Source organism: Meles meles, chromosome 3, assembly GCF_922984935.1.
Source record: "Meles meles chromosome 3, mMelMel3.1 paternal haplotype, whole genome shotgun sequence".
Taxonomy (NCBI): Eukaryota; Metazoa; Chordata; class Mammalia; order Carnivora; family Mustelidae; genus Meles; species Meles meles.
The window spans coordinates 143457594-143469985 of NC_060068.1; positions in this window are offsets into that span (position 1 = coordinate 143457594).

Sequence of the window (12392 nt, forward strand, 5' to 3'; positions counted from 1 at the left end):
CCTTGTAATTCTGGAAATTTTATCATTTACCTTTCTTTCATTTTTCTGCCTCTCTTCATATCACCTTACGAGGGATCTACACATTCATCCATCCCTTTCTTTCTGCCAATACCTAGTTATGTGGTATTGTGGTATTATGTGGTATCATTACATTTATTCCTTATAATAATCCCATGAGGTTTATAACATTGTGAGACTTATATAAAAGAAAAAGAGACTGAAGCTTAGAAGAGTATATTCATTTGCTGGAGCTAACTAGCTACTAATGAGTGGTAATGAAGTAACTACTGATGGTCAGAGATGGGATTCAAACAAAGGTGCGTTTAACTACAAAGCCTGTATTCATTTACTTTCTCCACATTTTCTCTCATCTTAGAGAATGAATGTTCCCTTTAACTTCTCTAGCAATCTTCTTAGACCAACACCATGAATGCCTTGTATGATATCTTATGCTTTTCTTGGCGGCATCTTTGATGTTCTCCTCTTTGTCCCTCCTTCCAAAGCCAGTCCTCTTAGTCTCTACATAACACTGCCTCCTGGGTAATTAGATTGTATGTCCCATGAAGGAAAAGATCTTACTGTATCCGATATAAACCTTCTAATTGTAGTACATTGCAAGGTTTTTTTTTTTTTTTTAGCCACTTAATAGGTATTCAGTAATATGTATGCAAGGAAAAAAGGAAGGAATCTATTCATTATTTTTGCGTGTTTCACTTTGTTCTCTGATTTTTTTGTTGTTGTTTTCATTTTTTATTATTTTTTATTTTTTTATTTTTTTTTAAAGATTTTTTATTTATTTATTTGACAGAGATAAATCACAAGTAGGCAGAGAGGCAGGCACAGAGAGAGAGGAGGAAGCAGGCTGTCCGCAGAGCGGAGAGCCCGATGCGGGGGATTGATCCCAGAACCCTGGGATCATGACCTGAGCCGAAGGCAGAGGCTTTAGCCCACTGAGCCACCCAGGCGCCCCCTGTTGTTTTTATTTTTTTAAAGATTTTATTTAGTTATTTATTTGTCAGAGAAAGAGAGCGCACACACAAGTAGGCAGCGGCAGAGGGAGAAGCAGGCTCCCCGCCGAGCAAGGAGCCCGATGTGGGACTTGATCCCAGGACCCTGGGATCATGACCCGAACAAAAGGCAGCAGCTCAACCGACGAAGCCACCCAGGTGTCCCATTCTTGGATGTTTTGGAGAATGTGTTTTCCCAGATGTGTTTTGGAGATACTATGTCTAGTCCACTAAGATATAACCCTCCTGGAATTTTGACTGGTCAGTAACATCTTTATAATGCAGTCTTTTCGTCCATGAATGTGACATGCCTTCTTTTCAACTTGCAGGGGCATTCTTCTACTTGCTCAATGTATACGAATTCCTCAAGTGCAATTTTTAAAACACAACCTGATCTTGTTGCCGTATTCAAATCTTGTTGCCGTATTCAAATCTTCCATTGGCTCTTTCTTGGTTATATTATGGGGTTATTATTTATGGTAACACTTGAATGTGAAGAAACTTAACATCTTATTTTTTATAACTGAAATCAACTTTTTCATGAATATCTAAATTCAGTTAATGACAGACAAAAAGCATCTCGGGGACCTAGGACTTTGGGAGCAGGAGATGGAGGTTTAATGAAGTATGGATCTGAAGAAGAGTGAAGATAAGGGAAGAAGATAATGAGGGTTTTGGGTCTGCTTACACTAGTGTCAAACTTTCTAGTGTCTGTAGAATCAGTTACTTTAGAAATTAAATTCAAGTGAGAAAAGAAAACTGCATACACTTTCCAGGTTTGTTTGTTTTTTTAAGATTTTTTATTTATTTATTTGACAGACAGATCACAAGTAGTCAGAGGCAGGCAGAGAGAGAGAGAGGAGGAAGCAGGCTCCCCGCTGAGCAGAGAACCTGACAAGGGGCTCGATCCCAGGACCCTGAGATCTGAGCCAAAGGCAGAGGCTTTAACCCATGGAGCCACCCAGGCACCCCAAGACAGTTTTATCTGTTGAATATACAGAGGTTTTGGGCTAATAATTACCTGTTGCTTCTGTGAGCTCCGTTTCTCTGGTTTTCAAAAGCTTAAAAGATCCTTTGTGTACTGGCATAATGTTAGTTTTGCCAGATAGAAAAGGCACTAACATTAAGAAGATGATCTCTCCTGATCTTTGTAGGAAAATGGTGGCTGGCGAAGTTAGATTTCTTCACCCATCTTTCAAAAAAAAAAAAAAAAAAACTTAATCTAAATCTGGAGAGTACATAAAATTGCCCAGTGCCCACATCTGCAGTAAAACTGGAAAACAGACAATATTATCTACTTTGCATTCTGTGCAATTGGGGATGTACACTTCCAACACCAGCAACATTAACACAAAAGATAGAAATGTAGGTTACAAATGACTGGAATAACACTATTTACCAGGTTGACACAATTGAAATTTATAAAACAATACAGCTGCTTCTGGTTCTGTAATAGGTATACTTTCCCTATTTTTGCCACTAAGAACAAATGAAGTATATATAAAATAAACATAGGAATACAGTAAGCGAGAGAAAGCAGATTGGCTAGACCTGGGAACTGAAGAATAATACGGTGGTGAGTTTCCTTGATTTTCTTTTTCCTTCATGTATCCCAGACTTGAAGCTGAAGAAGGTAGCAACCTGGAAACACCAGGAAGCACAGGCTAAAAAACAACCTTGCCAAAAGCCTGTTCTCTCTAGCCTAAGGACAAAGAAAGGAACACGAATGACTTTTTTTTTTTTTTTGGCCTCACAACATTATATTCAAGGAGCTATCATTCTCATCAGCCTAGGTTTGCAGCTGGGTTTCTTGTAGGACCTGTTTCCTAAGTGGTAAAAACTGTAGGCAAACCATGGGTAGCTCAACCGTCTGTAAGGCACTAATGCCTTGTCAACAGATTTCTACCTTTTTGTTTAACTTGTAGGGTCTTATTCCTGATGGAACTAAGTAATGCGCTCATTATTACTGTTTATATGTAATGTCCCATAGGTCTGGTCATGTCATTGACATTAACCAGATACCAACAGGTAGAAAAAAGGAGGGTCAGAATTCAATTTGACTCTACCATTCCTTATTGATTACCCATTAACTGCCAGGCTTTATGCTAGGTCATAGAAATGGCCTGATATCCATTAAATTACTGCTCTCATAAATCTTAGCATTTTATTAAAAGCAGGTGACAAGCAGAAATCCAAAAAAGTAGAAAGGCAGCCAGCTAGGAGATGCGGCAGTTGGTGAGGAAAACCTGAGTCATGTGTGGAACTAATAGCAGAAGAGACAGAACCCACCCAACATAAGATAATTAAAAGAACAGAACGCTTTCTTCTCTTTGCCTGAATAAAAACTGCGGAAATCAAAGGCTCATGTCTAAGAACATAATTGAATCCTTACTAAAATGGTCTTTTTATTCAAAGATATTTTTTATCTTTTTTAAGAATTTATCTTTTTTAAATTTATCTTTTTTAAAATTTATGGCAGGATTAATGTAGCATAGATGTTCTTGAAGCCTGAAAGAAAATAGGAAAAGATAGAGAATCTTGCAGTTAGAAGTTTCTATATGTTTATATGTTTTTACATTATTTTTAATGCAACCCATAGTTTAAGAAATTTTAAACTACAAATAAAACACGAATATACATATATTCACATACCTGAAGCATCATAAAATCCTAGTGACACTGTGTGCAATGCACTATGGGATTTTCTATTGTATTCTGTTTTCTTCTCATTTATTCCATTAAGATGCAGGTTGTAACCCACTTTGATTTCACAATGTATTTGTGAATCAGAGCCTTTAGTAGAAAAGGTATTGGTTTAAACAGTGAGAATTCATTTACGAATTAATACTTGATCTTGGCAGATGTGTGTGTGCACTTTGTGTGTGTGTGTGCACACGAGTGCAAGCTCATTCCTGGGAAATAGGCAACTCACACCGATTAGAATATTGAAAAGAAAAAAGTCCCCAGCAAGACCACACCAGCTCTGGATCTCCTCCAGTCTGGGATGTTAATGGTGGGTGGAGATTCCAAGCTCAGGAAAAAAACGACACTTTGAAAGATAAACCATAAATCAGAGGAAGAGGAGCCAGGTTAAACAGTGGACATAAATCCACCCAGTGTGATTCCTGTTGCAGAATCTTCTGACTTTCTCTCTGAGGAATTCATGTATATGCTGTAGTTGTAACTTTATCCTTCGATGCTGTATTTCCTTTTGAATAGTAAACAACTTTTTAAAAAAAAAAAAAGAAAAAAAGACATTTACCCATGTGCCTCTAAGTGTGCTGGATAGTGTGCAGCCAAGTCAAAGGATGGCCTCATTGTATTCACCTTGAGTGGATAGTGGGGCAGCAGGGAAGTTGGAAAGGAGTGCTCTGTGTCGAGATTTCTGGGCAGAAATAATTGGTGAAGTGTGTGAATATGGCAGCATGGGGATGAAACTGACAGGAAAGGAAAACAACAATTTAGGAAAGCATTGAGGCAAAAATGTGTTTTCCTTCTCATTTTATGCTTGAGAAAAAAATATGACCTTTGAAAGTTAAAGCAGCAAACACTTGGGCTACACAAGGCTGAACTTCAGTCTCTAGGAAAAAGGATTCCTGGTAATGTCAGGAAAGCACAGATTCTACCCGAAAAAAACATAGTAAAAAATTAGCTACTGAATGGTATATATAAGGTGGACCTTAAAGCAAATCAGGAGCAGGGGTATCATAATCAGGACCCATAACCCTAGTGGGAGAAGGTGCAAATTTGTCAAATTTGGAATCATCTAAACTGCACCTAGCACTTTTTCAAAATCCATAACTAGGATCAGTCTGAGCCTCATACTATGGAGTGCAGCTAAACTCAGTTAAGGGGTTTCAATGTCTTGGCTAAGGGAGGAGAGCAGTTATTTGGATGAGAGTTGGGTAGTCAGGACAGTGATGATCAACAGAGTAAGTTCAGACCTTGAAAAGCCCTAATGTTAAAGCTGGGGGTCCAGAGAGATATAAGCCTATCTTATGATCTAGAAGTTACCAGCAACCCTGACAATAGATGGTGAGAAATGCTTTGGAGAATAGGATGAATTTTATTGTGAAGATATTGTTTGAGATACCATGGGAACATCCACGTAGATGGAGCTCATAACTCTAATGGGACTTGAGGGGCTTCTGGCGTGGTGATAATGTCTGATTTCTTGGTCTGGGTGATTTTTAATTGGGTGTGTTGATTTTGTGAAATTCTTCAATCTGTTAACTTTCAATCTGTGCAAGTTGCTATATATATATATATGTGTACATACATATATATATGAAATATCAATACTATTTTATATTAGAAATCTTAGAAATATGTTAAGATAATAAAGATTAGCCAATAAAACTTAATGGTATGCCAAAGAATAGTTTACAATGAAGAAGTAGGATTTATATCAAGAATGAAAGGACAGTTACATATTAGAAAGGAAATTACTATAATTTATTATATCAGTAGGGAAAAGGACAGTTTCTATATAAAAATAGATAAATACTGGAAGTTAATTGAATAAAATCTCTATATTTGAATATTATTTGCAATAAATAAGAAAACTGTCAAAGATTTAAAAATATTGTGAACAAACTTCTGGTGAGTACATAAATTTGTAGAGTTTTTAAACTCCCAAGTGAGAATTCATCATAAAGTTGTTTCCAGGAGCCCCTGGGTGGCTCAGTCAGTTAAGCATCTGCTTTCAGCTCGGGTCATGATCCCAGAGTCCCAGGATCAAACCCCACATTGAGCTGCATGTCAGGCCCCATGTCAAGCCCCACGTCCAGCTCCCTGCTCAGAGTGGAGTCTGCTTCTCTCTCTGACCCTCGCCCTACTAGTTATCTCTCTCACTCTCTCTCTCAAATAAATAAGTTCAATCTTTAAAAAAAAAAAAGTTGCTTCCATAAATATTCATAACAGGACTTTTTGTGACACTGCTTAACGGAAATCGCCTTACCGAGAGTTGGTCACAGTTTGGTTTATCTATGAATGAAAATATGAGTAACTATTAAAAATAATATTGTAAAAGAATATTTATTGACATGGAACTATTTCTTCATATACTATGTGACATATAAGTGCTCAGAAAGCATACTACAGCTGCGTAAAGAGTCAGTGAGTGATAAAGACAGCGATGGTAGAAAAGGAAGAGAAAGCAAGCTAGGAATATGAATAATGTTAAGCTGCTATCATTCACTGTATTTATTAAACAAGTCAAACAAATTCTCATTCTTAACAGTCAACACACATGGAAAACAGTACCTCCCAAGCTTATCATATTATGGCCCACATAGAAAACACTATTTATAAGTTAGAGCAAAGAGATAAGGTTACCTGCCACTGGCGACAATCACCCTGAAGGGTCCAGGCACCCCAGGTCATGGTGCCATCCAAAAGAATCAATATTTCATCAATGTTCCATAATGTACATGTCAATAATTCATTTGATGACTGTGGTCCTATTCTGCTCCTAAGCCACAGAGATCAGCAGCAACAGCCCAGGCTTCCAGTGTCCACACATAATAGCAGGTTGGTGCAAAAGCACTGCTTTAGCTAGGAGTTCATTCTGGCAGTTGCAACTAGCCACCTTCCTTTGGCTATTCCTGCCTCTAACTCCTTCCCCTCCCAACTCCCCAGGCTGCTTCTTCCCAGTGTTGCACACGTCAAAGAGTTAGAGCTGACTTGACTAGAGGAGGTCCCAGATTTGGTGGTAGCAATGGGAGTGCATACCAAAGGTTCTGTCTAGGCCTCTGTGCCTTTAGTCTTATCTCCACCTTTCTCCTTATAGACACCAGAAAAGAACTCAGGCAAGGGCCTGACTTTAGTTCTTCCTTTGTACAGGTTATCCGACAGAATTCATGGAAACATGGGTTCCCACACCAAATCACTTAGACTCTTAAGAAGCATTCTCACTGTAAAAAAACAGAATACTAAAAACCAATAAAAAACATTTGTTCCCAATAAGTATAACTTAAATAAGTGTAATTGTCTTGGATTTTTAGATATATGTAGAACTTTATATCAAACAAAATAAACTCTCTTTTTAAACACACAGGGAACATTTATAAAATTAGACTATCTTTTAGGTCATATAGGAAGCCTTAATAAATTCCAAGACATCACAGACTGTGTATTCTGAAATACATATGGTAATATGTATTATCCATATGCCTGCAAATTAATGAATATTCTCTGAGTTAATAAGAGAATCTTGATGGGAATTGCACAATATTTAATACTTATGACAAAGAAAATATTCATATTATTTCTAAAAGATTTTATTTATTTATTTGACAGAGAAGCAGAGGAAGAGGGAGAAGCAGACTTCCCGCTGGGCAGGGAACCCAATGCAAGACTTGATTCCAGAACCCCAGATCATGACCTGAGCCAAGCAGATGCTTAACCAACTGAGCCACCCAGATGCCCAAAAATATTCATATTAATGTAAGCAAAATGTTGTAGCAAATAATCTTAAAATGCAATCCTAAAATGGCTCAACATACACTATATATATATATATATATACACACACACACACACACACATATATATATATATACACACACACATATATATATATGTATATCTCCACTTTCATATAAACAATTAAATGTGGTTCCGTGTGTTGGGGAAGTAGTGTTCTCTTCCATACAATTGTTCAGAGAGATGACATGGAGGCCCTTCAATCTTTCAAAGGTGGCTTTCATGGTACTTCATCATGAGAAACAACATTATTCATTATCAGAGATACAAAAACTAAACCACAATGATATACCATTAAGCCTCACTAGAGTGGCTAGAATCAAAGACTGATACAACCAAAGCCTGATGAGGAGATGTGGAAACTGGAAAACTTGTACATTAACATTATGAGTGTAAATGGACTCAATTCAATTGGAAAGATGTGTTAACTATGAAGGCTGAAAAATATACTAAGATGGTGCAATTCCACAGCAAATGTGAAAGCGTATGTGCACTAAAATACAGAGAATGAAGTATTAGTCACAAGTTTATTCACAATGGCCAAAAACTACAATAATCCAAAATCTTCCACTGTAAAACAGATAAAAACACTGATTATACTCATATAGTAAACAAAATAGCAGTAAAAGTTGAGCTATTGATACATTCAACAGCACGATGAATCTTACAAGGAAGAGTAAATAAAACCAGAAATAAGAGAGAATATGCTCTATAATTACTTTTATATAAAGTACAAAACAGGTGGAACCCATCTATGGTATTTGATGCCAGGATAGTTGTTATCTTGGGAGTTAGTGGCTAGGAGGGAATAAAAGCCAGGAGAGCTTTAGGGATTCTGGTAATTTTGGTAAGTTTGGTTCTTGAACAGGTTGCTGATTACATGGATACTATAGAGGACACTGGCGTGCTTCACCCCAGATTCCTTTTACCATTTAAATGTTTACTCCTATTCCCCAGATTTGACTTGTACCTAAAACCCTCTTTAGAGTACTACCCTTACTGGCTACTAGTGGTGTTTTTTCCTGTATGTCCCAAAAGCTGAAAGTGCTAGGAGTTTACATTCCCTTGTAGCAACTTCAGTATAATGAGTGAGTAGTGCAGGAGTATGGCGGCACAGATTTCTTGACTTCAGCAGAACAAATTGTGCTGTAATTTACACTCCCCATGGAATGAAGCTATGTCTGGAAATTCACATAAAATTGCACCTTTACTTGTTTCTCCTCCTCATTTAACTCCACTCCTTCACTAATCTTTTCCAGGAGCATTTCCTCAGTTAACACTAGTACATGAACCAACATATTAAGACATTCCAGGGAGGCCAGCCTATGACAGTAGTTGCCATCATGATCATAGGAAGTAGATTATAAGGGTGTGGTTTTGGAGTTGGCTCTGGCACACCAAATGGCAATAAATACCTCATGCCTGGTAGGAAACAGTGTTGATGTCCCATGGCATGCTGTAACAATGTAATTTTAAAGTTTTCCCCTGTGCTGAGCGGGACAAGATATAGATGGAAAGGTATAACCTGGTTTATGCAATATCTCTGATGTTTGGGAGGTGTAGGAAAATGGTAACTATGACCCTGAGATTGGGTGGTGGTGGTTATGTCTCATCGATACATAAAAGGAGAAAATGGTAGGCTCAGGTGGTCAATGATTAATTTAAGGAAAAGTTTAGGTTCAGAAGTCACTCTACTACCACTTCAAAGAAAATTCGTCTCCTGCAACTGGAAGAAAGATCAGGATAATAATCAACCATAGAGCTTAATGGTAACAGAGAAGGCAATGTGGCATTGTAGGGCCACAAGCACTTACTCCCTGCCTCCACACATGCCTAGCTTCTCTTGTCCTCAATGTCCCCAACCATAGCAGTATGTTTGTTATGAACCTACACTAATACATCGTTATTACATAAAGTCTATAGTTTATGGGTTCACTCTCGTTGTTCTGCATTCCATGTGTTTGGACATCCAAGTGAGTGTGAAGTGTCATCTCATTTTCATTTACTTTTTATTTGTCTGACTACTACTGATGATGCTGATTATGTTTTCATGTACTTATTGGCCATTTCCAGATCTAATCAAAGAAATAATCTGTTAAGGTAACTTGCCCATTTTTAAAATGGGTTTCTTCGTCCTTACTTTTAAATGAGACTTTATTTTCCAGAATATTTTTAGGTTCATAGCAACATTGAGAAGAAGGTGCAGAGGTTTCCTATATATCCCCTTCCCTCACACATGCATAGCCTCCCTCATTATCAATGTCTGACACCAAAGTTGTGCATTTGGTATAATTTACGAAACTACGCTGACACATCTTAATCACCCAAAGTCCATAGTTAACAGGAATGTTTATTCTCAGTGTTGTGTATTCTGTGGATTTGGACAAATGTATAATGACTTGTATTCATCATTATGACACACAGAATATTTTCACTATCTTAAAACTCCTCTATGTTCTACCCATTCATCCCTTCCTCCCCCAGCTTCTGGCACCCACTGATATTTTTACTGTCTACGTAGCTTTACCTTTTACAGAATATCATAGGTTTGGAATCATACAGTATATATCCTTTTTCAGATTGGCTTCTTTCTTTTAGTAATATATATTTAACTTCCTCCATGTTTTTTCATGACTTAATAGCTCATTTGTTGTGTATCTATTCATCACTGATGGACATTTTGGTTGCTTTCAAGTTTTGGCAATTATTACTAAAGTTGCTATAACCACTGGTGTGAAGGGTTTTGTGTGGAAATATGTTTTCAACTCCTTTGGGTAAATACCAAGAATCATGGTTGCTGGATCATGTGGATGACAGTTCTTCATCAGATGTATCTTTTGGACCTGTCTTCTTATTTTCTGGATATTGTCATTTGCAGAACAGCAGTTTCTAATTTTCATGAAGTCCAGCTTATCAATTATTGCTCTCACAGATCAAATCTTGTGTTGTGTCAGATTTTTCCCTCAGTCATGTTCTATCTACTAATAAGCTCTCCACCTTTACTCATACATAGAATTGGGAGCCATATCCAGAACAATTAGGCAAGAAAAAGAAAAGTATCCAAATTGGAAAGTAAGAAGAAAACTGCCACTATTTGCAGATGACATGATATCATATATAGAAAATACTAAAAACTCGATAAAAAACTATTAGAACTAATAAACAAATTTAGTGAAATTGCAGGATACAAAATGGATCCACAAAAACTTTTGCATTTTTATATACTAATAATGAACTATCAGAGAAAATAAGAAAACAGTCCTATTTACAGTTGAATCAAAAAGAATCAAATACTTAGGAATAAATTTAAGGAAGTGAAAGATGTGTATACTGGAAAATAGAAGACATTAAGGAAAGAAATTGAAGAAGACACAAATAAATGGAAGTATATTCCATGCTCATGGATTAGAAGAATTAATATTGTTAAAATGTCCGTACTCCTCAAAGCAATATATAGACTCAATATAATCTCCATTAAAATTCCAGTGATGGGCGCTTGGGTGACGCAGTAGGTTAGTGTCTGACTCTTGATTTCGGTGCTCAAGTGGTGAGTCTGCTGGAGATTTTCTCTCTCTCTCCCTCCTTCTATCCCTCCCCCCACTCATGCTCTCCCTCTCTCTGTCTTCTCTCCTAAATAAATAAACAAATCTAAAAAAAAATTCCATGACATTTTTCAGAAAAATAGAACAAAGAATCCTAACAGTTTTGTGAAGCCATAAATGACCTCAAAAGCCAAAGCAATCTTGAAAAAGAAGAACAAACTGGAGGTACCATGCTCCCTAATTTCAAATGCTATTACAAAGTTATAGTAATTAAAACAGTATGGTACTGGCATAAAAACAGACACATAGATCAATAGAACAGAATAGGGGGCCCAGAATAAACCCATGCATGTATGGTCAATTAGTTTATGACAAAGAGTCAAGAATAGGGGCACATGGGTGACTCAGTGGGTTAAAGCCTCTGTCTTCAGCTCAGGTCATGATCCCAGGGTCCTGGGATCGAGCCCCACATTGGACTTTTTGTTCAGCAGGGATCCCGCTTCTCCCCTCCCCCCCACTTTCTCTGCCTGCCTCTCTGCCTACTTGTGATCTCTGTCTGTCACCTCTCCTCTCCTCTCCTCTCCTCTCCTCTCTCCTCTCCTCTCCTCTGGTATGGCCATTATACAACTGTTAGTGAGCCACATGGTGTCCCATACCTCTCAGGGGCTCTGTTCATTTTCCTTTATTTCTTCTTTTCTCTTTTCAGCTTACATAATGTTTCTTGATATATCCTCAAATTCACTAATTATTTCTTCTGCCAGCTCAAATCTACTATTGTTCCCTTCTAGTGAATTTTTTATTTCAGGAACTGTATCTTTTAATTTCCAAAATTTCCACTTCCCTCTCTTTATTTATATTCTTTATTTGAAGTGGCATTGTTATCATACCTTCCATTACTTCTTTAATCAAGCTTTTCCTTAGTTCTGAAATACTAATAATGACTACTTTTAAATATTTTCTGGTTATACTCAACATCTGGCCTCTCTCACAGGCAATTCTGTTGCCTGCTTTTTTTTTTTTTCAAGGTCATGCTTTCCTGTTTGTTTGCATGCCTCCTAATATTTTGTCACAAACTAAACGTATTATAATGACTCTGTAATATTTCTGGGTACTGCTTCCCCCATGAGAACGGTTTTACTTATTTGCTTGTTTATTTGTTCAGTGATAAGCTGGATAGTTGTAGTGTCCTTTACTTCCCTATCTTCCCTAAATGTTAAGTCTTTGATGCTACTTTTAAAGGAGGCACAACTTTGGGTATGCCTACAGTTCCCCTGAATGACAGTGGTACAGATTGGGCCTCTTCCACTCTGTCTCTGAATTGACATTCCACTAATTGCCAGCAGATCATGCTATTATT